General features: G+C 40.7%; 1 protein-coding gene and 1 pseudogene across 1 annotated transcript in view; one reads left to right on the top strand and one right to left on the bottom strand.

The window, feature by feature from the left end:
• The window catches only part of LOC110311517 (small ribosomal subunit protein uS2-like), a 158,942-nt pseudogene extending 153,569 nt beyond the window's left edge, over positions 1–5,373 (top strand).
• Clxn (calaxin) overlaps positions 4,507–25,642 on the bottom strand; it is a 53,724-nt gene continuing 32,588 nt past the window's right edge. The window contains exons 7-8 of the transcript XR_002379966.3: positions 6,510–6,633; positions 4,507–4,593 (exon numbers count right to left, since the gene is read on the bottom strand). The gene's annotated coding sequence lies outside the window, so the exon portion shown is untranslated. The remainder of the gene's footprint in view (positions 4,594–6,509; positions 6,634–25,642) is intronic.

The raw sequence follows: 25,642 nt of genomic DNA, 5'->3' as shown, positions 1-25,642 counted from the left end.
AGACTAGGCTGGCCTCAGCCTCCTGGGTACTAGGATTAAAGGCGTGTGCCACCACTGCCCAGCCTTCTGTAAGCTTCTTGTACTTTTATAAGCATGTCCTTCTTAAGATTAGAATTTTTTTTCTTCTATGATTTTGTTAAAAATACCTTCTGGGCCTTTGAGTTGGAGACTATTATCCTTTTTCTATTTCTGTTATTCTTATGTTTGGCCTTTGCATAGGGATCCAGATTTCCTGGATGTTTTATGTCAGAAAATTTTAGAATTAACATTTTCTTTGATGGATGTACATATTTCTTCTATTGCTTCTTTAATGCCTGAGATTACCTCTTCCCCTTTGAACTGTCTTTGTCATGCTTGTGCCTGTAATTCCTGTTTACTTACCTAGATTTTCCATCTCCAGGAGTCCATAAATTTGTGTTTTCTTAGTTGCTTTTATTTCCATTTTCAGATTTTGAATGTGTTTATTTATTTCCTTCACCTGTTTATGTTTTCTTGGCTTTCACCTAAGCGATTTCTTTATTCCCTCCCATTGTTTGTGTTTTTCTGGATTTCTTTAAGGGATTTATTAATTTCCTCTTTAAGGATCTCTGTCATTATAAAGTTGGTTTTATAGTCTTTATCTTGTGCTTTGGTTTGGTTGGAAGACTCAGGTCATGCTGTAGTAGGATAGCTAAGCTGTGGTGGTGATATTTTGCCTTGGCCATTGTTGATTATGTTTACTGTATCTTCTAGGCATCTAGCTTTGTGGTAACTATAGGTATAGGTTTTTCTTTGTTGGATAGGTATTTTGTTTCTTGGTTTCTGTTTCCTGTCTGCTCTTCTGGCCTGAGTGGCATGTGGGTGAGTAGAATGTCTCCACCAGAGACACTTACTACTGGGTTGCTTTGTCCAGCCTTGACATGAAGGTTTGCACCCAGTCTTACTGCATCTGTTGTTTGGATCCTATTGCAGAAAGGATTTTGTTTTTGTTTTTGTTTTTAGGGAAATAAATAGAGGAAGAATGGACCTGGGAAAAAGGGAGATTGGTTGGTCAGATTGGGGGGGGGGGGGGAACTGGAATGAATGGAGGTAGGGAAAACTGTGGTCATGATATAATGTATGATGAAATAAAAATAAACTTTCAAGTAAATAAAAACATCACACACCAAATTAATCCAGTACCAAAGTCTAGACTACTCAATGTGTCTTTTTTTCTCTTCTAATTAATTGTAGCAGTAGGCTATTAATGCTACTCAAATCGCTCCTGCAGCACTGATGCAAGCTTATTGTTACCAGCTCCAATGCTCTGGATTCCCGAATGAAAGACACACACAGAGAGAGAGAGAGAGAGAGAGAGAGAGAGAGAGAGACAGAGACAGAGACAGAGACAGAGACAGAGACAGAGACAGAGAGACAGAGAGAACACACACACAGAGCCTTATATGTAAGCCTTAATCAGCTCAATGGCTGGGCCACTTCAATCCTCCACATGGCTAGCCCATTCTCCCCTCTGATATTCCAGAATTATTACTTACTAAAGTCTATATTCATCCTGGCCACCATGAATGCAGGCCTGAAGCCCTCCTAGGCCACAATCTCCAACTCTTACATGGCAGTCTCTCTCTGTACTACACTTTCCATGCATTCCCCATTCCCCAGCATGGCAATTATCCTTCTTCTTCTGTACACTTGTCAGAGAATCCTCAGTTCCTCCCTGCCCAGCCACCGGTTCAGGCAACATTATTTACCAATCAGAACCAACAGGGGGGCAGGGACCCTCAGCATTTTCTTGGCATGCTTGAGGAGGCCCTTGATCGAATGCCTATTTTCACATGCACTCAGGTGTTCACACTTGTGCACAGGCATAAATATATGCACACACTAAAAATATGGAATCAGACTGTGTGAAAACTTTTATGGATTTCTGGAAATTAAAAACAAAACTGTGCCATAGTTTGTCCTTGTTAAGAAGTTTGGTTGAAGTATGTTTCTGTACTGGGGTTTTAAGACAGCTTTTTGCCAACTAAATAAACACCATCATCCTATACTAGGTCACACAGGAGTTCATATCCATTTGGCAGTTTTAAAACCATAAGTGCTGTCACATAAGTAAAAGTCAACTAGTGCACCCTTCTTCTAAAATCATAAAATCTGGAAAACATCTAATAACCCAATGGTTGAGAGAGGAAGCTGGCCCAAGTAGCTAACTCCCTGTCACTGATGCTGTTTCTATAGAAATAGAGTGTGACTCCGCCCTCAGTGCCCTCTATATATTAGAAGGATCCTAGCCTAAGGTAGAAACGGGGATGACAGGCTGTTCACAGGTATCCTTCCTCTCAATGTAATGATCAGAAGAGGGAAGGCAGCCTGAGCAGTAGGGTTAAGCTGGAGAAACTCAGGTGATTAATGTATGTGAACTACAGTGCTCTGAGCACTGTGACCAATGCCATAAATATAAACTTTTGTTCACCATGACTTGAAAACTGAGAACAAACCAATAACAAAATAATTATTTTACAACATGAAGAGTAACTACCATGTCAGTATCTCCTAGGAAGATATAAAACATGACAATGAAAGATGTTAAGAAAGGTCTCAATACTAGACTATGATAGATAAGGCAAATTTAGGCAAGGTTCTGAAAGAAAATTAAATTCAAGGTCCATGATTCATGCAGCTTGCTAGTTAGGAGGGCTTTTTGGGCCAAGGGCAAAGAACAAAGGCTGTTGCTGTTAAGTCATTTCAGGAACTGGCTAGCCATAAAGATAGGAGAGGCAATTTGCTGATGTTTAAACTGTCCAATTGTGTGTAACCGTGCCGATTCTTCCCCTGCCCCCAGCTTTTTTATATATAAACCCCTAACTTCTGAGCCTCGTGGTTGACTCCTCTGTCTCCTGCATGAGATACATGTAGGCCCGGAGCTCTGTCATTAAACTACCTCGTGTGTTTGCATCAAGATGGTCTCTCGTGATTCCTTGGGTGTGCGTGCCATCTTGGGACTTGAGTGGAGGACTCCCCACTGCAGTCTTTAAGTTCTACAAAAACCTCTCAGTATGGACTGGGATTATGTGCTGACCTCCAGGGGGCATACTGCCTAGCCTGGGAGATGATGAGGGATGCCTACCACCTTGTGAAATGCAGCAAACTTCTTCATCTTCAGCCTTCTTTTATTTCTCTGCCTGTGATCATATGCTGACATCGCTAACATGTACATTTTCTTTGTCTTTAATTTTTTCACATGTCTGCTTATCTGACATATTTCCCTGTTAGGATGATACTTACTCTATTGCCACTTCTTTTCTCTATTAGGCAGACAGATACTTTACATTTTTAATGTACATATGTATGTGTGTTTGTCTATTTATTTATTTATTTATTTATTTGGTTAGGGTTTTACTGTGTATCCCAAGCAAGGCTCAAAGTTGTAATACTCCTGCCTTGGCCTCTCAAGTTCTGGATCCAAAGGTGTGTAGCAGCATCATGTCTTGCTATCTCTTGTAGTGTGTATACATAGGCCTGTTTTAACTTAGAGCTGTGGAACTTTGTTCAGTCTTTTAAAAGGTTGCACAATACTAATTAAACACACATAATCAATGCCACAATGAGAAAAGTAACTAAAACACATAAAGAAAACAATTTCTTAATCTTTTTCAGGGAAGTGGGGTGTGTTTTCTAGCTCCAAGCCTACTACTCTACCTACATGTTTTATAGGTCTGGGGACAGAGCAGTGAGGAAAGGAACATGAATAGCTTTCATTTTCATTTACTGCCTCTGCTTTTAGGTGCTTTAGGAAATTTTGGGTTGGTCTAATTCTGTAATTTATACAGCACTGTTGAAACTAGTTGTATAAGCACCATATGAACATTGTTATCAGAAAGGACTTTTTTTTTTAAGTTCCAAGCACTTAAAGAATCTTGCAAGTGTTCTAGATAACTATCTGGATGAATAGCCCACTTTTGCTTCCATGATCTGGGTACGCCATGCTCGCTTTTCTTGTTTTCTCACACCATGGAATCCAGCAGTCCCACTGGGATGGCTCAGTCCAGGTGTTATTCTTTTAGTTGCAGTGGTCCATCTTCTTCTTCAACATGGGAAGTGTGGGGAAGCTAGATTTAATCTTCATTTACAAATGGTAACAGTGATGCAGCAGGTGCTCTGAATGAAAACCAACAGCACTGGACAATAAACTGGGTGGCGGGCCTCTGCTGCAGAGGCTGTGGTTCTTCAGGGAGGACTTAGAAATGTATCTCAAGATGAGAGGCTGGATGGAAAAGAAAGGATGGAGATGAAAGCAAAAGAAAAAATTCTCTGAATTACAGAGTTAAACAAAACTTACATAATTACCATTTTATGACATGTTGTACCCTATAATTTATTGACGAATATAACTTAAGATATTCTTAATACTAAGAAAGTCCAGAATTGCTTTCCAAGCTACCCGGGGATGGATCCATTCGGCATTGTTCTTGATTCCCATCATAACTTAAAGGGAAACTTACACAATATCCGGAGTTCTTGATGTCCTGCAGATGAAGAAGGAGGATGTCCTCAAATTCCTTGCTGCACGAACCCACTTAGGTGTCACCACCTTGACTTGCAGATGGAGCAGTACATCTACAAAAGGAAAAATGATGGTATCTACATCATAAACCTGAAGAGGACCTGGGAGAAGCTGCTGCTCGCAGCCTGAGTTATTGTTGCATTGAGAACCCTGCTGACGTCAGCAGCATCATCTCCAGGAACACTGGCCAGCGAGCTGTGCTGAAAAGTTTGTTGCTGCCACAGGAGCCACTCCAATTGCTGGCAGCTTCACACCTAGGGCCTTCACTAACCAGATTCAAGCAGCCTTCAGGGAGCCACGGCTTCTAGTGGTGACCGATTCCAGGGCTGACCACCAGCCACTCACAGAGGCCTCTTATGTCAATCTGCCCACCATTGTTCTGTGTAACACAGATTCTCCCCTGCACTATGTGGACAGTGCCATCTCATGCAACAACAAGGGAGCTCACTCAGTGGGTCTGATGTGGTGGATGCTGGCCAGGGAAGTACTCTGCATGCGAGGTACTATCTCCCGTGAGCACCCATGGGAGGTCATGCCTGATCTTTACTTCTACAGAGACCCAGAGGGGATTGAGAAGGAGGAGCAGGCTGCTGCTGAGAGGCTGTGACCAAGGAGGAATTCCAGGGTAAATGGACTCCACCAGCTAGCTCCTCAGTTCACTGCTGCTCAGCCTGAGGTGGCTGACTGATCTGAGGCTGTGCAGGTACCCTCTGTGCCCATCCAGCAGTTCCCCACAGAAGAGAGGAGTGCACAGCCAGCCACTGAGAATTGGTCAGCAGTTCCCACAGCACAGGCCACTGAGTGGGTTGGAGCCACCACTGAGTGGTCCTGAGCTGCTGTGCAGACACCTGAGCAAAAGGGGAAAAGGTAGAAGTTTAAAGTTAAAGTTCCTGAAAGCTTAAAAAAAAAAAGTCCAGAATCCTCTTTTTGTAAGAGACATACTTTTGGTTATGTTAGTATGTGTAGTGGTAAATTAGTTAAGGTGGTCTATGCTCCCAGTTGATTGTGCTTCCAGCCACCTGCCAGAGCCCTCTGGATTTGTGAATGGAAGACACACACACACACATACACACACACACACACACACACACACACACACACACACACACACACACTAGTTGATTTTGATATGTCTTAGCTAACTCAATGGCTGGACACTTCTAATCCTCCCTGAGGCTAGCATGTTTAATCTTTGTTGCCCTTCTAGGAAGCTCCCCCCATAGAGCTACTTTCCCCTTCTACCTACATTTTGCTAGGTTTTCTTCTGTAGCTCCTAAATGTGATCCCTCTGCCTCCGAGTCATGGCAAATCTGCCTCCTCTCTCCACTATCTTCCCAAGCCCTGGGAATCCTAAAAGTCCTGCCTCTGTCTGCCCTGCCCAGCCATCCCTGCTGGCATCTTTATTTACCAACTGGAATCAACTGAGGGAAGGGTCTCTCCAGTGTGTTATGTGCAGACACTAGTGTAAGCAGTTTGGAGTTCCAAAATTAACATTAAAACACAAGCAGCATTAGGCTAAACTCACTTCAAGTATATGTTTGTCTATGCTTTAGAGCATCTGGGAATAAATTTCTTAAATTTTTGAAACTGACAAAGAGAATGAAATATTATCCCAATGTACAGGTCTAAGGCTTAATTTATGTGGCCCTATGGTCAGTAGACCTTGATTGTAGAAAGGCTGGGTATAATTGCTGTCATCATTAACTCTCAAATTAGAAGGCCTACCTTGAAAAACACAGGGTCTTTGCCAGCATGCACCTGCTTGTCTACAACTGCCACAAGAACAGAAAGCTGTACCTAGCCATGAAAAGATCTCTGGGGCCAAGGCACCTGGTGCTGTTTTGATATAAAACTACCAGTTCTTCCAGGTGGTTGCTGGGTGTGCAGAAGACACAGTGTCCTTTCTTCTATAGATTATGCATGCCCTAGATAGTATTTGAAACAAGCAGGTTATTTAGGGCCTACTTACATGCTTATTTTCAGTTCTTGGCTCTTCATGGTAATTACGTGATTATTTCTTAAGAAGTTCAAATTTGTTTCCTTCTTCCAGGCACTTGTCTCCATAGTTGTGACTTGGTTCCTTTCTATTTTAGCTAGAATGTGAATATTTCAATAATTTCAAAAGAGTTCATGTGAGCCCAGATCCCAGTGAAATCCCAAAAAAAAAAATCTGTTCATAAAAATATGTTCATAAAAATCTGAAATTCTTCAAAAAATTCTCCAAATCCCTGTATACAGAGGAAAACAATCCATATTTTTATGGGGAAGAACTTGCAGGCATGTCTGTCTATGTTTACTGCTAAGTCTTTTATAAACTAATGGAGTTTTAGAAGAAAAGGGCTAAGTTAGGCTTAAATTGTATCAAATCAAAACATTATGAGTATAAGAAATATAATTTTAGAGTCAAATATCTCCTATGAAAAGAAGTCTTCCTGGTCCTTTGAAAGGAAAAATCATGAAGGGAGTGAGACAGTCAAAGACCTGGGAAAGTTATACTGAGGGAAGGAAGGCCATGCTAGCACTTTTGTGTATTGCATGAGGAATAGGAAGCTGTTTTCCTGGCAAGACAGTGACATTATTGCATGAAGGTTTGCTTCTTTCTGTTTGTGTAACTCTTTCCAGACATCTTTTCTACTAAACTAGTTAGCTTATTACATTTCAACTAAGGAATGGCCTCCTGTGGGCCTTTCCTTTAATGCTGGGTCTTTTCCCTTTCACAAGCTCTTTAACTTCTCTTAGACCCAGGCATGTTGCCATTGTCTAGGACATAACCTGGAGCAATTGTGAGCTCTGAGAGCAAGTTGCTCTTCTCAGGTTTGAGTGGTCAATCATCCCTCATTGGAGGCATCAGATCGTGCAGGCAAATCTAGCATTTCTAGGAAGCTGGTTCTACTAACTTGATCTCAGGACTGGCAATAGTACGTTGACACTTAGAAGGAAGAATAAAGTAAATTAAAATTTTGAGTATCTGAATGGGATATAATTTAAAATAATTGAGAACTATTGAGAAAAACAAATTTCTCAATTGATGGACACAGTGCTAGGGATCATGTCTCCATAACCTACTGGTTCAGCAAAGTTCTAGAAAGTAACATGACTTCCATGAAGCCCAGTGTAGCTAGAAACGGAGTTATATCTTCAATTCTGCACAGTCTTCTTAGGTTTGAAGCAAAGACATTTCTTTAATTGTGCCCAGTTATTCTAGGAATACAAATGGAACTTTGGCATCATATATGTGATTAAATTCAAGTCCTTGGTGATACCTGTTATAAATATTTGGCCTAATGTCAACTGGGGCTATACAGCTGTTTTAGAATTTATTCTGATGGAATTGAACCATTGACATAAACAGCACAACTGGAAAAGGAACACCCAGAGTGATTCTGGAAGGTGATTCATAGGTACAAATAAATTTGAATTTAGGTTTAATTATTTCATAAAATTATCTTCCTTGTTGAGGTCTTAATAAATACAACTGGTTCTCTGTGTCAATTAGTGATCTAAATTGAAAATTAATGTAGAGATTTGGGCAATGTGATGGTCTGAATGAGAATGAGCTCCCAGGCTCATTTATTTGAATGTTTGCTAATCAGGGAGTGGCGCTACTTGGGAGAGATTAGGAGGTGTCACCTTGTTGGAGGAAGTGTGTCATTTGGATGTGTGCTTTGAATTTTAAAAAGCCACATCAGCTTCAATGTCTTTCTCCCTTCTTGGTGATTGTGTATCTAGATGTAGAACTATCACCATGTCTGGCCATGGTTCACACTATGACAATAATGGACTAAATCTCTAAAACTATAAGCAAACCCCACTTCAATGCTTTCTTTTATAAGAGTTGCCATGGTCATGGTCTCTTAACAGCAATAGATCGTCGACTAAGACAGCCATGGACCATTTTGTGTTTCCTCCATTGACTAAGACAGCCATGGACCATTTGTGTTTCCTCTATCTCATGCCTCCCTAACATTCAAAGCCCACAATCAGATTTTACAATGAATCTTTTCAAAATGTAAGTAAATGACCCTAGAGAAAGAGATAAATCATAGCATGGAAAGTTTTCAGAAAAAAAATACACCTCGTTTTTAAATATATAAACATAAACAAAGACCTAAATGAGGTAAAGAACTTAAACATAAGATGCAGCACAGACCTGGACACTCTTTCCTAGCACTACTGTATCAAGGACACTTTTTCATACATATTCTCTTATCATTTGGGTCAATAGAAACTGAAGCTTTTGTTTCAGATCTAAAATTAAGCTTTATTCTGTATTGAATGATTTTTAAAACTTCTTATTCTGTTCCTGTTTCCATGTTAGTAGAGGGGTTTTTTTTCTTTTTTCTTTTTTCTTTCTTTTTTTCTTTTTGTTTTGTTTTGTTTTGTTGAACTATCATTATTCCTGGAAGCACTGTCAATTGCATACACTGAGAACAATTATTTAGGAGATAATCTTGATGCTTACTGTATCTATCCTTGCCAGAAAACTTTTGAATTTATTAAATCAGTGAGATTCTACTTTCTTAAAATATAACTTAAAACATTGCTTAAAGCTATGTACTTTGTGACCTGTAATTGGACTTTGGTGAGATCATGTTACACTTGGAATGGGGAAAACTTGTAAAAACTTCCCAGAGAAAGAGAAATATGGGAAGAGAAGGGGTGGTCAAGAAATGTGTAACTGTTTTTTTACAAAGACTCTGGCAATTTGAACTAACAGGCATGCATCCATGCCACTTGTTTCAGTGAAGTTCCATTGCTGTGAAGAGACAGCACGGCCATGGCAACTTTTATAAAGAAAAACATTTAATTGTGGCTGGCTTACAGTTTCAGGGGTTTAGTCCATTATCATCATGCTGGGAAGCATGGCAGCATACAGGTAGACCTGATGCTGGAGAAGAAGTTTAGAGTTCTATATCTGGATCAACAGGCAACAGAAAAAGAGAGTGATACTGGGCCTGGCTTAGGCTTTTGAAAACTCTAAGGCCATCCCCAGTGACACATTTCCTCCATCAAGTCCACACCTTCTATTTCCTGTCAAGTAATACCACTCACAAATGACTAAGCATTCCAATATGGCATAAGGGGCCTAAGGGTCCCATTCATATTCAAACCACCACACCACAACTGCTAGAAGTGACACCACAAAGAAACAAGGGAGTGAGCCCAGGAGCTGAGATATTACACATGCTATTTATCCTGTGTGATGATCATAAAGCACGTTCTAAGAAGTTAGTGTTGGAAGGTTCTGGGTAGTCACAAAGTGGAAAACAAACAAGAACAGGAACTAGGACAATTATGAGAAGCGATCACCAAACCAAGTTTAGATAAAGCAATTGCTCTGGGTCTCACTGTCCTTGGCAGGGCTCAGATGGTCATGTGTTTTGTGGATGAAGTGTTTTTGCTTCCCCTTACATCTCTGGAATGGGGAGATGTATTTGTTTTATTCCTCATCACTTCATTAAAATTAGCATGTGGGTTTTCATGTGTTTATTTGAATCTCTCTGAACATTATTATTATTATTATTATTATTATTATTATTATTATTGTTTTACCCTTTGGGAACAATGATCTTTCTTTGTTTCTTTGTCTGTTTTGGCCTGACCTTTGACCTTCTGGCCATTGGCATACTAGCACATTCTCAACACATTCCTGAACTCTAATATAACGTGGGTGTAAAATAACAATAGATTTTACAAGTCACATAAAGTGATTTTTGTCAAATATCACTTGTGATGCTGCCCACTCCAAGTGATTCTAATTGCAGATTGCTGTTTGGCGATGCCCTCCTGGTAAGGATAGCCCATTTTTGTACCAGGAAAATATTTCAAGTGGCTCTGTTTTCCTACCCCCATCCTTTATTTTGTTGTTGTTGTTTTGAGAGTTTTAGTAACTTAGAAAAATAAATTGGGGTTAAAGAAAAACCAAAGAGGTAGAAATATTTATGTTTGGTACTTCTCTCAAACAATCTAACGAATGAGGAGACAGTGTGCTTGGAGGTCTGCCTGTGACAGCTGCACTGGCCCAGGACCTGGGGATGAGTCGTTTTCAATGCCTGAGAGATCTGACTTTACCTTCATGCTATATGTGACTACGGCACTTTGTGCCATAGAAATTTATTAGTTAGAAAATGTAGGTTTTTGTATAAAATTCTAACAGTGGTTTAGATGTCTCTAACATAGGTAGAAAAATTAAAAAAGATTCATGAAGCTGTAAAAAACTAACCACAAAGAAATGTGGCCTTACTTCCTTGATTCCACACATCCTTTTCCAATTCCAAGGACTTTGTCCTTCCCACCTCAAGACATGTGTACAAATTACACAGTAGAGAAGTTCTGACCTTAGCCTACCAGATTGCTTGCACACAATGTTAGTCCTACAGAGACTCGTGTCCTCTCATAGTGAGCTACTGCTCCAGTGGTTCATGGAACAGAGCCACATAACTTCTTTATGCAAACATCTGGCAACATGTACATCACTACTAGGCTGAAGTAGTATTCATCATTCTGAGCAGAATAAATAAAGTGTAGTTAGTTCCACAGTTATGTGAACTAACAGTAAGGTAATAAAATGAGTCTAAATAATAATCCATCTATCTTAATATAGTGTCTCAGAAGGTAATATTCATGGCTGTTTTCCACATTCTTCTATAAAATTAATTGTTATTCTTTAATAAACTATTACTCTGTTGCTTGGGGGGGCGGGGAAAGTATGCTGTCAGAAAAAGAAGCCCAGAAACATGCAAGTGTCAGGTTTGACTCTGCTCTGAAGTCTTTTTTACACACTCTGCACCCTCCTGTGCTGTCCTGCCTTAGCTCTGAGGACAAGATGGAAGACAGAAAGAACCTGGGAGCTACTCTGAAAAGCTACCTAGTTGAAGACAGAGTTATGCATATGGGATGGTATGTCCCTACACTGAAGTCAAATCAAGGTGGCCACTTATGTTCTATTATTGCTTTCCTCTTCCTGGCTATGTCTGACTGTTCCATGACTCCCGATCCTACTACAGGGTGCTCCCTTCTCCCTTAGGCTGCAGACTTACACAGGATTTTCAACAGCTTGGCTTTGATGTTGGGACAACCTAGTACCTCTCTACTACCTGTTTCCAAGTGTCGAGAGCTTTGGTGATCACAGTCTTTAGTTTTTCTGAAGCACCATGAAACTTTAAGACCTGCTCAAATATTCCCAATAGGACTTGGGAGAAGGTCTGGGAGGACCTGAAAGGTTTAGAAGAGTCTGGCATGCCAGATAGTAGCCAGTCTGTCATTCTCCCTCCCGAACCAAGAAGTTTGGCTATAAAAAGAATTAATGGCCAAAGTAGAAAACCATGTATATTGTGGCTTTACTCCTCTATACATGGGGGCAGAAGCCTGCCAAGGCATTCTTAGTCTTTTCTCCCATTCTGGAATAGTTGGATCATACTTGTACCAATGAAGCAGAGTGATTATGGAGCATAATCTTTCTTGTAAGGCCTAACCCTTCTGCTCTGGTGTCCCTTGCCCCTGTCATGTGTGTGCTGTGCGTGGGTACCATCCTCAGACTTATGATCACATCCTGTACCAGCCATAGCGTGACACTAATTATAAGCATCTACTTCTTTCCTTTGACAGCTACTTTCTGAACAGGAGACCTATTTTATTTATTCCAATGAGATAGGGAAGTCATTCAGTGAATGTCAGTTGGGCACGTTAGTTACTCAATCACTCTATTTCTCCATGTGACCATATAAAAAAAAAAGAAAATGCTAGAAAAAATTCTGCCTATTTCATTGATTTTTCAAGGCAAAAATCAGTGGTATTTTATCCAACAGGCCAAAGTAAATATTTAGGGTTTGTAGACATACCACTTTCACCATAGCTATTCAAACTCATGGTTCCAGTGAAAAAGCAGCCATGGACACATGAAAGGTAATAGGCATCGCTGTGTTCCAGAAAACCCCAATTTACAAGAAAAAATGGCTGTACTAGGAACTGAGGGCAAGGTCTGCCTTTTTCTTTCTGGGTGATCAGCATAGATCTTGGTGCTCCAAAATCAGTACTGAAGAGACATTTTCAATTGATGTTTTTCTTTTCCAGTGCTTTCAAGCTTTTGGACATCTAGGAGGAGGCTCAGCACATCCTTCCTTAACTCATTCACATATTTCACATATTCTCGCATGATATCAGTCTGTCATAATGTCAAGACCCTTTTCAAATGAACATTATAGAAATTTAGTCCATTCTCATAGCTGGTTGCCTCCCAAGAAGTGGGAGCTTAGCATTTTACTCTTGTCTCCTTTGCTGTCTAGATGTTTTTGGAACAATGTTCCAACTGTAGCTTGCTCATTTGGCAATACTTTCATTTCATCTAGATTTAGGTTCACTTTGTCTTGGTGATTCTGTTCACAGAGGTTTTGTGACTTTGCTTTTAAGGATGCCTTTGTGATTTCTTGGGCATGCTAGCCTAGAGTTTGTGCTAAAGCTGCTCGGGGATCTTTTTCTCTTCCCATCCCTACTGGGCTAAAGGCTCAGTTGGAGTCTCTGTAAAGAAGCTGGACACTAACTATGCTGGATTATTTGTTCTCTGTCATCCGAAAACGTTTACCATACATAGTTGTTCCTATGTGCATTTTAAAGTTTGAAAAATATAAAATTCTAGGATAATATTTCTTTAACAGAGATTACTGATAGTACCAAACACTACTATATATGCTGTATCTATCCTATGTCTATGTATCTTTTAAAGTTCAAAGTGTAAGTCACACACAGAGAATTTCACAAAATTTTGTAATTTAGAGATAAAGTACTAATAAAGCTCCAGTGGGTGTGAACCAGGGAGAACAAAGAAAGTAAGTGAGCAGACTAAAGTTGCACGCAGTAGCCAACTTTATTCAGAGCATCAAACAATTTATATTGTGAGGATTAGGAAGAGTCACCTGAGTCCCGTGTACAACCACAAGGACAAGCCACACATGGCAAAACCATGTTTTTCCATAGAGGCATATGAATAACAGCAGCTGGAGTAGATTATTTCCTATGCACTACACTGGAGAACGTTCAAGAACAATTCTGTGTTTTGCAGAAACTGAGGTCGCGGGACTGTTGTTATCTTGGAGTTTTCTCACAAGTACTCAGAATTCTCGCAGGACTCCATTCTTAAATTTATGCTCTGACAAAGCATGATGGCTTCTTTGAAGTGCTTTGTACCCAGGGAAACAGTCTAAAGATATCTGACATCCCCAGCTCAAGTACCCAGCACTACTTATTGAAAAACAAAAAACAAACCCTAGCATGTGTCCCTAGTATGTCCATCAAAAACCACTTGTTTATAGATGGATAGATTTTTTACTCACTGCTATGTTCCCTGTTACAGCTATATGTGCATTTCTATGCAATAGTATGCTATTTAACTTTTGTGGCTTTTTAAAGTTTGGTATCATAGTCCACCTGCTCCAGTCCTTTTTTTTTTTTTTTTTTTTTTTTTGGTTTTTCAAGACAGGGTTTCTCTTTATAGCTCTGGCTGTCCTGGAGCTCACTTTGTAGACCAGGCTGGCCTCGAACTCAGAAATCCGCCTGCCTCTGCCTCCCGAGTGCTGGGATTAAAGGCGTGCGCCACCACGCCCAGCCCAGTCCTTTTTTTAAAACTCACTTTGCACTCTCCTCTCTCTCTCTCTCTCTCTCTCTCTCTCTCTCTCTCTCTCTCTCTCTCTGTGTGTGTGTGTGTGTAATATATAACATTGAATTTAGCTTCCTAGTTTTGTGAAGAATTTTTAAAAATATTTTTGTGTAATATGTGTCTCTGTGTGTGGATGTCAAGTGTGTAAGGGTGGCTGAGCATGTCAGGAGAGGACATCAGATCTTCTGGAGCTGGAATTCCAAGGGACTGTGAGCCACCAAGTAGGTGCTTGAACTGAACTAAGGTCCTCAGAAAGAGTAGCAAGCACTTCTAATCACTTTACAAGCTAGCCAACCTGGAGGATGCCATGGCATTCAGTCTTTAAGTTACTTTTGTTAGACACTGTAAAATATTGATTTTTTTTTTCAATCAGAGAACACAGCATGGCTTTTCAGTTTTGTTCCTATGTCAAAGCCTTTAAATGTTTATATGTTTTAGTATAGAACACTTCCACCTCTTTGGCTAAATTAAGTATTTTATTTTTATAAATTATCATAAATGAGATTCTTTATTTCTGTTTCAGGTAATTTTGGTTGACAGTTTGAATTGAGACTGACGAGGTAATTAATGAAACATATCTCTGGTTATGTCTGTAAAGGCATTTTCAGGCAGGATTAATGCATTAGTTCCTGCCTCCCAATTCCTACTTTGTCCCGACTTCCTTTGATGATTAACAGTGATTACAAGCTATAAGTCAAATAAACCCTTTCCTCCCCAAGTTGCTTAATCCTGGTGTTTGATCACAGAAATAGCAACTCTAACTAAGATAGGAATGGTACCAGGAGTTGGATATTGTTGTGACAGACCTGTCCATGTTGTTTTGGGGAAGATTGTATAAGGACTTTGGAACTTTGAAAAGACCCTGAGTATTGGGAACTCAGAGACCTGTTCTGTGAAGTTTGGAAGATAAGAATATTGAGAACAGTGCAGGCAATGGAAGCCTGGAATGTGAAATTTCAAAGAGAAGCAAAGCCCCTACTGGGCCATTTGTATGACAAATCTGGTTAGCTGGACTTGATGAATCAGCTGTGATTAACAAGAGACCAGATGATAAAGTAAAACCTTTTGCTTTGCTTGGACAATGTATGCTGATCATCTGGAACTGAAGAATCAGAAGTGATTAAAAAGAAACCAGCATCATTGAGATAATATCTTCCGAGAAATGTTTTCTTAGTGTCAGCACATAGAACCTGTGGTGCAGAGGTGGCCAAGGTCATATCTTGTGCTGGAAGTTGAACTTGGTAGTATGAGAGTCACCCAAGAAGTGCTGGTTTTGAAGGCATGAAAAGATCATAGAGAGAAGCTAAGATTTGGCACTGTGTCGCAGGGCCACTGATGAAAGTGAAGCCCAGGTACAGCAAAAAGCCTCCAGCATTTTGAAGATGCCAGTACTAAGGGATGATCACCAAGAGCAGCAGTGGAAATGGAGTAGAAGCAGCCAGAGCCTAGAAGAAAAAATTAATATGCTGCGGAGGAAGATCTAGAGAAATTGACTCAAGCGTTTTGGAGTACATAAGACTATGAGTAGATCCCAGACACCGGACATTGAGGTATGTGCACAGTTGGAGTTTAGTTTAGTTTTGAACTAATTGTAAATTGCCCTGGTTTTTCGCACTTGTAATAAAACAGTATCAAACTTTTTTTTTTTTTTTTTTTTTTTTTGCTTTGTAAGAACCCATGGTTCAGAGACTTTGGATTTTAAAGGAGACTGAAATTTTAAAGTGTTTGAATTTGTAAGACTTGTGAGACTTTTAACGTTTCAAACTGTTTTATAACATGATTTAAGTATTAATGTATTTATCTGGGAATGAACAACAAAGGACAAGCTGTGGTTTAACAGTGAGGTGGTTATGTGTTACACTGACAAGGGGTCAGTTGAGCTGGGTAGTTTTATGAAAATTCAACCCAAGCTAAAGTCATCTGAGAGGAGGGAACTATGATTACAAAAATATCTCCATAAGATTGGGCTGTAGGCAAGCCTATAGGGCATTTTCTTAATTAGGGCTGAGGTCTCGGGTTCTATAAGAAGGGAGGCTGAGCAATCCGTGGGGAGAAAATACTCCTCCATGTCCTGTGTATCAGCTTCTGCTTCCTGGTTCCTGCCCTGACTTCTTTTGATGATGAACAGTGATGTAGAAGTATAAGCCAAGCAAACGCTTTCCTCCCCAAGTTGGCAATGCTGTTCCAGCATAACAATAGCAATTCTGACTAAGACAGCTAACTAGGGAGAGAAGTCGCCCTGAATCTCAACAGGACCGCACTATAGGCTGGGGCCCCAGGTGGAGTTAATGCTGTTAACAAAGAGAGCCTCTTCTTCCTCCCCCACCCTTAACCACTGCCCTTCCACACGATCTTCACCAGAGAGATGAAGAGACCTCTGTGACTATGAGAAAGGATAAATCTTTCCTCTCCTCCATTTCCTTTATATATCCATCAGAGCAAAGAAAAGTCAAACAGCGTTTGTGACCATTTTAGTTTTTTATTTTTACATTGGCCTCTTTCATTTATCATTTTCAATGTGTTACTCACCACTATAGTCTAATTTTAACCACTAGCCACATATGATTATTTACATAAAAAACCAAATTAAAATTTTCAGCTTTAGTCTCATTAGTTCTTTTTTCTGAGATACTGAATTTTATTTTGCCTTCCTATTATTGTTTTAAATTTTCACACATGCTGATAGAGTGTTTTGATAGAGATAGAATGGCTCGGTGGTTAAGAGCTCGTTCAAAGGTCCTGAGTTCAATTCCCAGCAACCACATGGTGGCTCATAGCCATCTGCAATGGGATCTGATGCCCTCTTCTGGTGTGTCTGAAGACAACTACAGTGTACATATACATAAAATAAATAAATAAATAAATCTTTTAAAAACAATCTCTCTACCATTTCCTCTCTCCTAGTTTCTTCCCTATTCTACCATTTTAGTCCATCATTCTCATGTACCTTATTGCATTACTGTCTGAATGTGTGGAAGTATAGGGCTCCAATACTTCCAACCTCATCCCCCTAACAGCCACTAGTTCTCAGTAGCATCTCAGATAGAAATGGATCCTAATGAAATCCCCACCATCCTTGCTAAGATTATGGTTGGTTTCAGCTTGTGCAGTCATAGAAGCTGTAAATTCTTGTGGGAAACTCTTTTGCCAGAACTGTTTCACTGCACACATATCCTCCCTATATTTCCCACTTACTCCCTCCCTCCTCCCAGATGATCCTTATACATTGGGAAACTGATACCGAGCACTTCCCAGACTCTCATTCTCAGCAAGTTGACCAGTTTTGTGTCTCTGTGTTAGCTCACATCAAGTAGCACCTACAGAGTATCCTTTCAACAAAGTTTATTGAATGGCTTTAAGTGGTTTGTAAGTGGCCATGATAAGAAAATTAGGTTATTTAAGCTAAAGCCAAATGCAAGAATTAAATGAGCTTTCCTATAAAATTCATTATGAACAGATGGAAATAGTATATAAGGCAACCACCAGAAAATGTTTTTAAGAAATAGCATACTTGGGGTGGAGAAATAGCTCAGTGGTCAAGAGCAGTGATTGTTCTTCCAGAGGAGTCAAGTTGTTCAATTCCTAAGTATTCACATAGCAGCTTACAGCTATCTATAACTCCTGTTCCACAAAATCCAGTGCCCTTTTTGGTTTCCACAGGCACCAAGCACATGGTGCACACACATACATGCAGGCAAAACACCCATAGATGTAAAAATAATTTAAAATGTAAAAGAAAAATATAGTATTAAAATTAAGGACAATATATATGAATATCACTATAATATATAACACAGGTAAATTGTTTCTTTATTATTCAAAACATTTCTTGCGAGTGAGTCAGGATCCCAAATCCTTGTGTGGGAACCAAATCTGGGTTCCAGGGGTGATGTGGACCTTGAGGATCTGTACTGATGACCACAGTTTCCTCATTTTTTTCCTTTTAAAAAACTCATTTTCTTTTTTTTAATTAGGTATTTTCTTCGTTTACATTTCAAATGCTATCCCCAAAGTGCCCCCACACACACACACACTCCCCTACTCACCCACTCCCACTTCTTGGCCCTGGCTTTCCCCTGTACTGAGGCAGATAAAGTTTGCAAGACCAAGGGGTCTCTCTTCCCAATGATGGCCGACTAGGCCATCTTCTGCTACATATGCAGCTAGAGGCACGAGCTCTGGGGGTACTGGTTAGTTCATATTGTTGTTCTACCTATAGGGTTGCAGACCCCTTTAGCTCCTTGGATACTTTCTCTAGCTCCCCCATTGGGGGCCCTGTGTTCCATCCAATTTTAAGGTAGAACAATGAAGGATCATGTACCTCACACAGAAGAGGAAGCAGGATGAAGGGACTCAGAAAACCTGCCTGCACAAAGCTCACTGTCATACACAGCTACAGAGGGGAGGCAGGGAAGCTGGTGTTCAGAAGTTTGGATTGGAACTTCACAGAGAAGGAAGTTCTAAGTGTTCCCACAAATAGTTTGGCGAATGCCACTCGGAAGCTCAAGCTAGAACTATGTAAAAGGATGCCTGAAAGCAAAGTAGCCTGGGCACGACTTCCGAAGAGTTGCTTTGTCAAGAGACGGAACTGCCACACTGGTTTGAGGAACTATAGCTCTCTAGGTTTCATCCGGGCCACCTACAAGAACTTTAGGTCTTGGAAACCTGTTTTTTTTTTTTTTTTTTTTTTTTTGTAGAAATTAGTAATTTATTTTCTTGCCTTCATATCTCTTCAATGAAATAGTATCTCTATTTAACCACTTTCTCCAAAAGAAGTCACATATCTGCTACTTAATTCACTCAGAATTGTCTCTGTGGACTTCTGAAGCATCAGGTAAAACATCCTCTGAAGCATCAGGTAGGCGTGTGAGATAGTGATAGGACACAATGTATCTAGGTAGAAGCTTCTTGCAAGTCTAGATTAGGTACAGTTAGGAAGGTCACACAGTGTGAGGCTGTTCATGCACTCAGAGCTACTGCTAACTGAACAGAGAAGATGAAAGGCGTTGCTATAAACTGAAACGGAATGGCTGCTATGAAGGGATGGGACAATGTGATCCTGGAGGAACTCAGACTCTAGAGCTCCCTTCTTTGATGTAGAGATATATGGGGTACTGACAGGAGACCCAGAGCCACAGTGTGAGAAGTGTCAGGTATGTCTGCAATAGGGTACTAGGTTACATCTCTTATGGCTGGGGTGTTGGCTTTCTGAAGCTAGTTGGGGGTGCAGGGTGTAAGTGCTGCTTGGCTCCTGTACAGCACCATGTGTCTGGGGCTGTGATTACCTGAGGCAACTCTCAGCAGGCCAGGACTCGCTTGTGTACATAGCTGAGGATAATGACAACATCCTCACTGTGCAGGTCCCTGCTGGCGATGAAGAGCCTTGTAGGAGCAGGTGAGCAATGCTTCAGTCAGGTGAAGGTAATTCTTACTGAGCCTGTGTACTGACAGGCTTCCAGGAATGTCTTATGTGAATAGCAACATTGGCCAGTGGATAACTCTATGAAGACACAGACCACCAAAACTAAATCCTTGGGAGCCAATCATGGTGGTATGTATCTGATGTACTGGCACTACAAAGGTTATATTAGCCTTGCCTACAAAGTAATACCATGTCTAAAAAACAAACAAATAAAACCTGTCTCTGAGGAAATAACCTGTTTATAATTTGCTAAGAAAATAGAAAATAATCATTGGTGTTCTTTATTAGCAAATCTGGGCAAAACATTTTATAAAAATATTTCTCTACAGAGATGTCTTTGGATGTGCAAGCCACATTTCGACTAAATTTTCAGTCTGTCCCATGACTATGCTTATAATACAAATATCTAAGTGGCCTGCCTGTACACATTGCCCAGAGATTTTTGGTCATTTGATTGGGTTCTCCATGGACCCAGACGTCTATTAACACAAGTGACTGTCAATTAGCCTGTGATGGTCTGAGAGTACCAAGATGGATCTCATAATACCTTTGTTTGTCCAAGCTTATATTCTATGTCAAGTAGGATTTAAACTTCCTTGGGAGTTCTTAATCAAGGAGGGTTTGCCTACAATTAGTACATTAAGGTTGCTTTCCTCTAATCCCATTTATTTTACATATTTATGACAGTAGTTTTCAAATGAATTCATAGACAGGGTAAAAGCCCCCAAACATGTTCTCAGATATTCTTAGTCCCCTGGAAAAGCTGCCAAAAGCATCTTATTTCCCCAAACCTTTTAAATTCACCACATGCCCTGCCTTCCTTCAGGTCATTCCCTGGGACCCTAGAAGTTTATCTCAACCTGGTTCCAGGCACCATACAGAAGGTCTGATTTACCAGTTCATCTGGTCTCAAGGTTGCCCTCCTAGTGTAAAGATTCACAGTGGAAAACATTCTCTTTATACAGAGGAATTTTGTCCCCTACAGGCATGTGGGCTAGGCCTTTGGTCCTAATTAAGTTGCTACATGGCCACCTAAGGTCATGGTTCTTAAGATGAACATTCAGGAAGACAAGAGGGTGAGGGGCTATGGCAGATGGAAGTGTTCTCTTGATCATTAGAAGGTTATGTCATCTCTGCACATGAGAAGTCTTGATCTGCCAAGTGCTGTGCTTTTGCGTATAGACAGCAGGACTGTCCTGCTTTGCTCTTCGATGTTCCATGGTCAAAGAGAAAGGGCAAACTCAGTTTTTGAAAAAAGATAACCAAAGAAAACTAAAGTGCTTGCTTATTTGGGTAGCATTAGGGATTTGACCGAACTGAATGACAGACTGTGACCAGTTAGGGAGGAGATAGCTTTGTGGGAAGGGACTGTGACCAGTTAGGGAGGAGATAGCTTTGTAGGAAGGGACTGTGACCAGTTAGGGAGGAGATAGCTTTGTGGGAAGGGACTGTGACCAGATAGGGAGGAGATAGCTTTGTAGGAAGGGTTTATAGACTCAGTTCCAGAGCTCTGTCCCCTCTGCGCAGAGGACACTGTTTCCCAGAGCTGTTTTACTGTGTGACAGTGTTGCTTCTGAAGGCAACAAGCATGCATGGAACCTGCGTGTGTGCTGGTCTCCAGCTGAAGGCTCTTTATGCCTCAGACTCAGCCCTTAGCTGTAGGCTAGGAAGAAGAGAGTCTGGCTCAACTTCCTTTTCAGTCCTGTACCCAGCAACTCCCTAGTTTCAAAGCCTGGGAACTATGGAATTCTATGTTACTCTCATACAGAACCAGCTTTTTTGTTTGTTTGTTTGTTTGTTTGTTTATAAGAGCTTTATTCCCTTCTTGGCATTTGCTCTAAGGACAACTGTGAAGGATCTTGGTGCTATTTCAGGTCTTTGTCAGATATGGGAAATTGTTCCAGTTCTTAGTAAAAGACCATGCTCCCCAATATATCCCACTGCTTACATTCTGACTATTTTTAATGAAATTTAATTAATTAGTCAGTTTTGCTGTGTGCTATTTTAAGGCTGACATACTTGGAAAGTTCTCTTGACCTCTGAGGTTTTTTGAAATTCAGTTCTCCTAAAAAGTGAGCACTCACCCTTCATTGTTGTAAGTTTGATTTTGCATCTCCATGTGGAACACGGACCCGAGCATTTCTCCCCAGTAGGACTTGCCAGGGCCATGTGGAGGGCTGCACTTCCACTTGGTGTATGTAAGTTCCTCCCCTCGGCATAACATGATAGTTAGTGTTCATACCAAATCCCTGATGCCAGGACAAGACGTGATTTCTCATTATTACAACTAATCTGTTTTTCAATCCCTCCCTCCAGGGTTTCCTCATTCAGTACTGATGATCAAACCCAAAATGTTATGAAAGTACTTTACCACTGAGCTGCATTTTCAACCCTTCCATGCTTTTCTTTTTACAAGTAGAAATCTGCAGTCTGCAGTTTTCAGACAAATAGACACTCCTTCTATCACTGGTGGACACCGAAGAAGCCAGAAGGAAGCCCAACACAAGACTATAGCCAAAGCCTTTTTTAAGAGAAACAGCTCCAGAATCTTTCCTACTTTTGCTTTCAATTCTCCAGCTTCTGGGAAGGATGCCAATTTTAGAGACAGTGTGTGTGTGTGTGTGTGTGTGTGTGTATGTGTGTGTGTGTGTCTGTATATATAGAATGGGGGAGGGAGAGGGAGACAGAGAGTGAGTGAATATGTATAAGAGTAAGTGTGTGTGAGGGGTGTAGTGTGTGAGTATATATGTGTGTGTTTGAGTATATGAGTGTGCATTGTGTGAGTGTGAATATGTACAAGTGTCCATGTGTGTATGAGTGTGTTTGAGTGTGTGTGTGTGTGTGTGTGTGTAAGTGTGTGTGTACGTGCGCATGCACACACAGGAAAAAAAATGAGAAAGCCTTGAGGGATACCTCTTCTAGAAAATTTTGTTGTTATGGTAGGTACAGTGAAATCCCCTTGGTCTCCTCTCAAAGTAAGTTTTTTATTTGTTTTAGTTTATAGAAGTCAATGTATTGAGATGTTTGGTGGTAATAATGATGCATCCACTTAAAAAATTCTTTGAACTTTTAAAAGCCCTTTGTGTTTTCCTAACAGTTACTCACTGAAGGGCTGGGATAGGAAAAATGCAGGCAGGCTGGTGCCTGCTTTTGAGTGCTTAAGTTTAAGCAATAGAGTACCTACAATTCAGTGAGCCACTTTTTTTTCCTTTCCTGGTGGTGGCAGCAAGAAGTTGGACAGGTTTCTGAGTTCTGAGTACATTTTGTCCTCTGATAAAATGAATGTTTTGTCTTCAGTCTTTGTGTGTGTGTGTGTGTGTGTGTGTGTGTGTGTGTGTGTGTGTGAAATGGATTGCTGAGCCCTGGTAGAAAGTGTTTGCCTATGTGAAACTGAGATCAGGACACAGTAAGCCCCAGGTGGTCAAGGCCATTCCATTCTAACCAGCCCTTGATTCACTAGGAAGCTGTGGAAGGAGGAACATTCATTACCACAGCTGTTCTTCTTCAGATGTCACTGGTCAATTCTGGGCTCTGGTGTCCAAAGATATGTGGTGGATGTTTCTGGCAGAGCTGTCCTTGTGTTTGAAGAGTCTTAGAAACTGGGCCTGGTGGGCAAGTGTCCAAGAGATGGTATCTTTATAACATGTGCCGTCATCTTTGCTGTGTGGGAACTAATGGCTGTGTTTGAATAATTAGGTCTTTGCACCATAGCACAACAAAAGCAGGTATTGCTCCATTAAAGCCAACATAATTACTGTAGCTCACTTACTTAAAGCTCCTTTCATCCTTCTAGGACCTACAGTATTTGTGAAGGTCTATACTCCAGTGTCTCTGGCCCTGGCTGCTTGGGGTCAGGCTGCTCTCCACAGAAACAGGGTCATGGCATCAGAAATCACTATTTCTCTCATATCTGCAAACACTGGCGAGAGGGCTCCATGTGAATCATCAGCACTCAGAACACACAGCCTCTATTTGGTCATTGGTGCAATCAGCTCCTCCTACCAACCTGAGCCCAGACTTTGCCACACTTGCTTCTCTTTTGTTGACTCTGGAGCTAAGGCCTGCTGACCTCTCTGGACCTAGGTCCATGCATTTGTTAGTCACTATACCTGCTCTGTCTACCACCAGGCTGACTGTAAAGATCAAATGAAGTCATGGATATAAAAGTAATCTGCAAAGTATTAAAATGTCACACAAGTAATAAAGACATTGCAGTTTACATGGAGGGAGGCATGTCTACTCTAACCTTGACAGCTTTGGACTCATAATGAAGCCCTATAACCATTACTTTTAGGAAACTAGGTTACATGGTGTGATGGTTTGTATATGCTCAGTCCACCCAGGGAGTGGCACTATTAGAAGGTGTGGCGCTATTAGAGTAGGTGTGTCACTGTGGGTGTGGGCTTTAAGACCCTCATCCTAGCTGCCTGGAAGCAAGTATTCTGCTAGCAGCCTTCAAATGAACATGTAGAACTCTCAGCTCCAGCTGCCTGCCAGGATGCTGCTGTGTTCCTGCCTTGATGATAATGGACTAAACTCTGAACCTGTAAGCCAGCACCAATTAATTGTTGTCCTTATAGAGTTGCCTTGGTCATGGTGTCTGTTCACAGCAATAAATCCTACCTAAGACACAAGATGACCAAGATGATCCTACAAAATAATTGTCATGTCTTATTAGAAATTCTGGCTTTACGAATTACATTACTAATATATTATTATCATCATCATCATTGTCATTATTAAATGGTATATTTTCCTTATAGCAGAAAAAATGAGTTTCTTTTTCCTAATGAGTGTAACTCCAGGAGCCCCTGATGCATGGTGTTAATCATACGGAGGAACAGAAGGGCAAAGAACGCCAAAAAATAGAAGAAAGAAATGTTGGGCTCTTGGACTTGAGAGTATGACAAGAAGACAATGGCAAGGGAAACTGAGTTTGAGACATAGATCCAAGAAATCATGATCAAGGTTTAAAAACCCAAGACTGAAATAAAAAGAAATGCCTCCAGTTCATATCACACTAGCTTTGCATTGTACACTATGAAGTCAGTACACAATAGATTATCTCTGTGGATGCCTATTCCTTACATGGTAAGGACAGCTGAAATCCAAACATGTCCTGTGGCTCTTCAGAGTCTCTACAGTCTATGAGTTTGGTTTGGACATACTCGTTATTGATGTCCCTTGAATAGTGATTATCATATACTAGACAATAAGGTGACTGTATCTGGGATCTTAGCAATATTCATAGATAAGTAGTGTAAAGCTTTTTAATGTGAAAGAAATGCTTGGGCAGGGGACTTCTGCCTTCTTAGCAGAGATCAAGAAGTTACCATAAAGGAAGAGAGATTTGATGAAGAGGTAGAGTTGGAGTTTTGTGGGCAGAAGGAAGCCCATTATAAGGAGGTATAAGATATATCGATGTGTGGTGAGGCCAAATGTTCAAATGTAATGGCTGAAGTGAGCTGAAAGAAGTAAAACCCTAGAGGCTTCTCAGGATGTCACAGAAGGGGCTAGCCAGCCATCTTTCAGAAGCAGCAGCCTGCTCTGACACCCTTTCCTCAACTGCAATACCACCTGTATGTAAAATTTCTAAAGAAGGAAAAACTGTCTCAGCCGAAGTCACTTTAGTCATGCAATTTTACAACCGGTTGATTGGAGTACTAGGATTCTCTTTAGTTGAGAATGTGTGATCAGCAAGGAGTTTTGAAAACCCTCGCTGTTGTGCTATAGTAAGAACTGAGAGAATCAGCTCATTCTTGTGTGACCCCTTGGTCAGTTTCTGTGAAGTAGTCTTACAGTTATTTCTTAGTTGACTGTTGTAGCTTGTGGCACTATGTCTGGTACATATTTACAACAAACTAAACGTCCTGTCATTTGTAGTATGTTTAGGTGTCTTCCTTTCAGAAAGTTGGGATCTGTTGGACCAACTTACCCAGACACATAGTGCCTGAAGACAGACATCAAATTGGCTCTTCCTCCAGGAAAAGGAATGCGTATTCCAGTTTTAGACACAGTAAAGTCCAGG

The sequence above is a fragment of the Mus caroli genome, unplaced genomic scaffold (assembly GCF_978045245.1).
Source record: "Mus caroli unplaced genomic scaffold, Mus_caroli_1 scaffold_17, whole genome shotgun sequence".
Lineage (NCBI taxonomy): Eukaryota > Metazoa > Chordata > Mammalia > Rodentia > Muridae > Mus > Mus caroli.
This window is presented reverse-complemented; position numbering and strand designations above follow the sequence as displayed.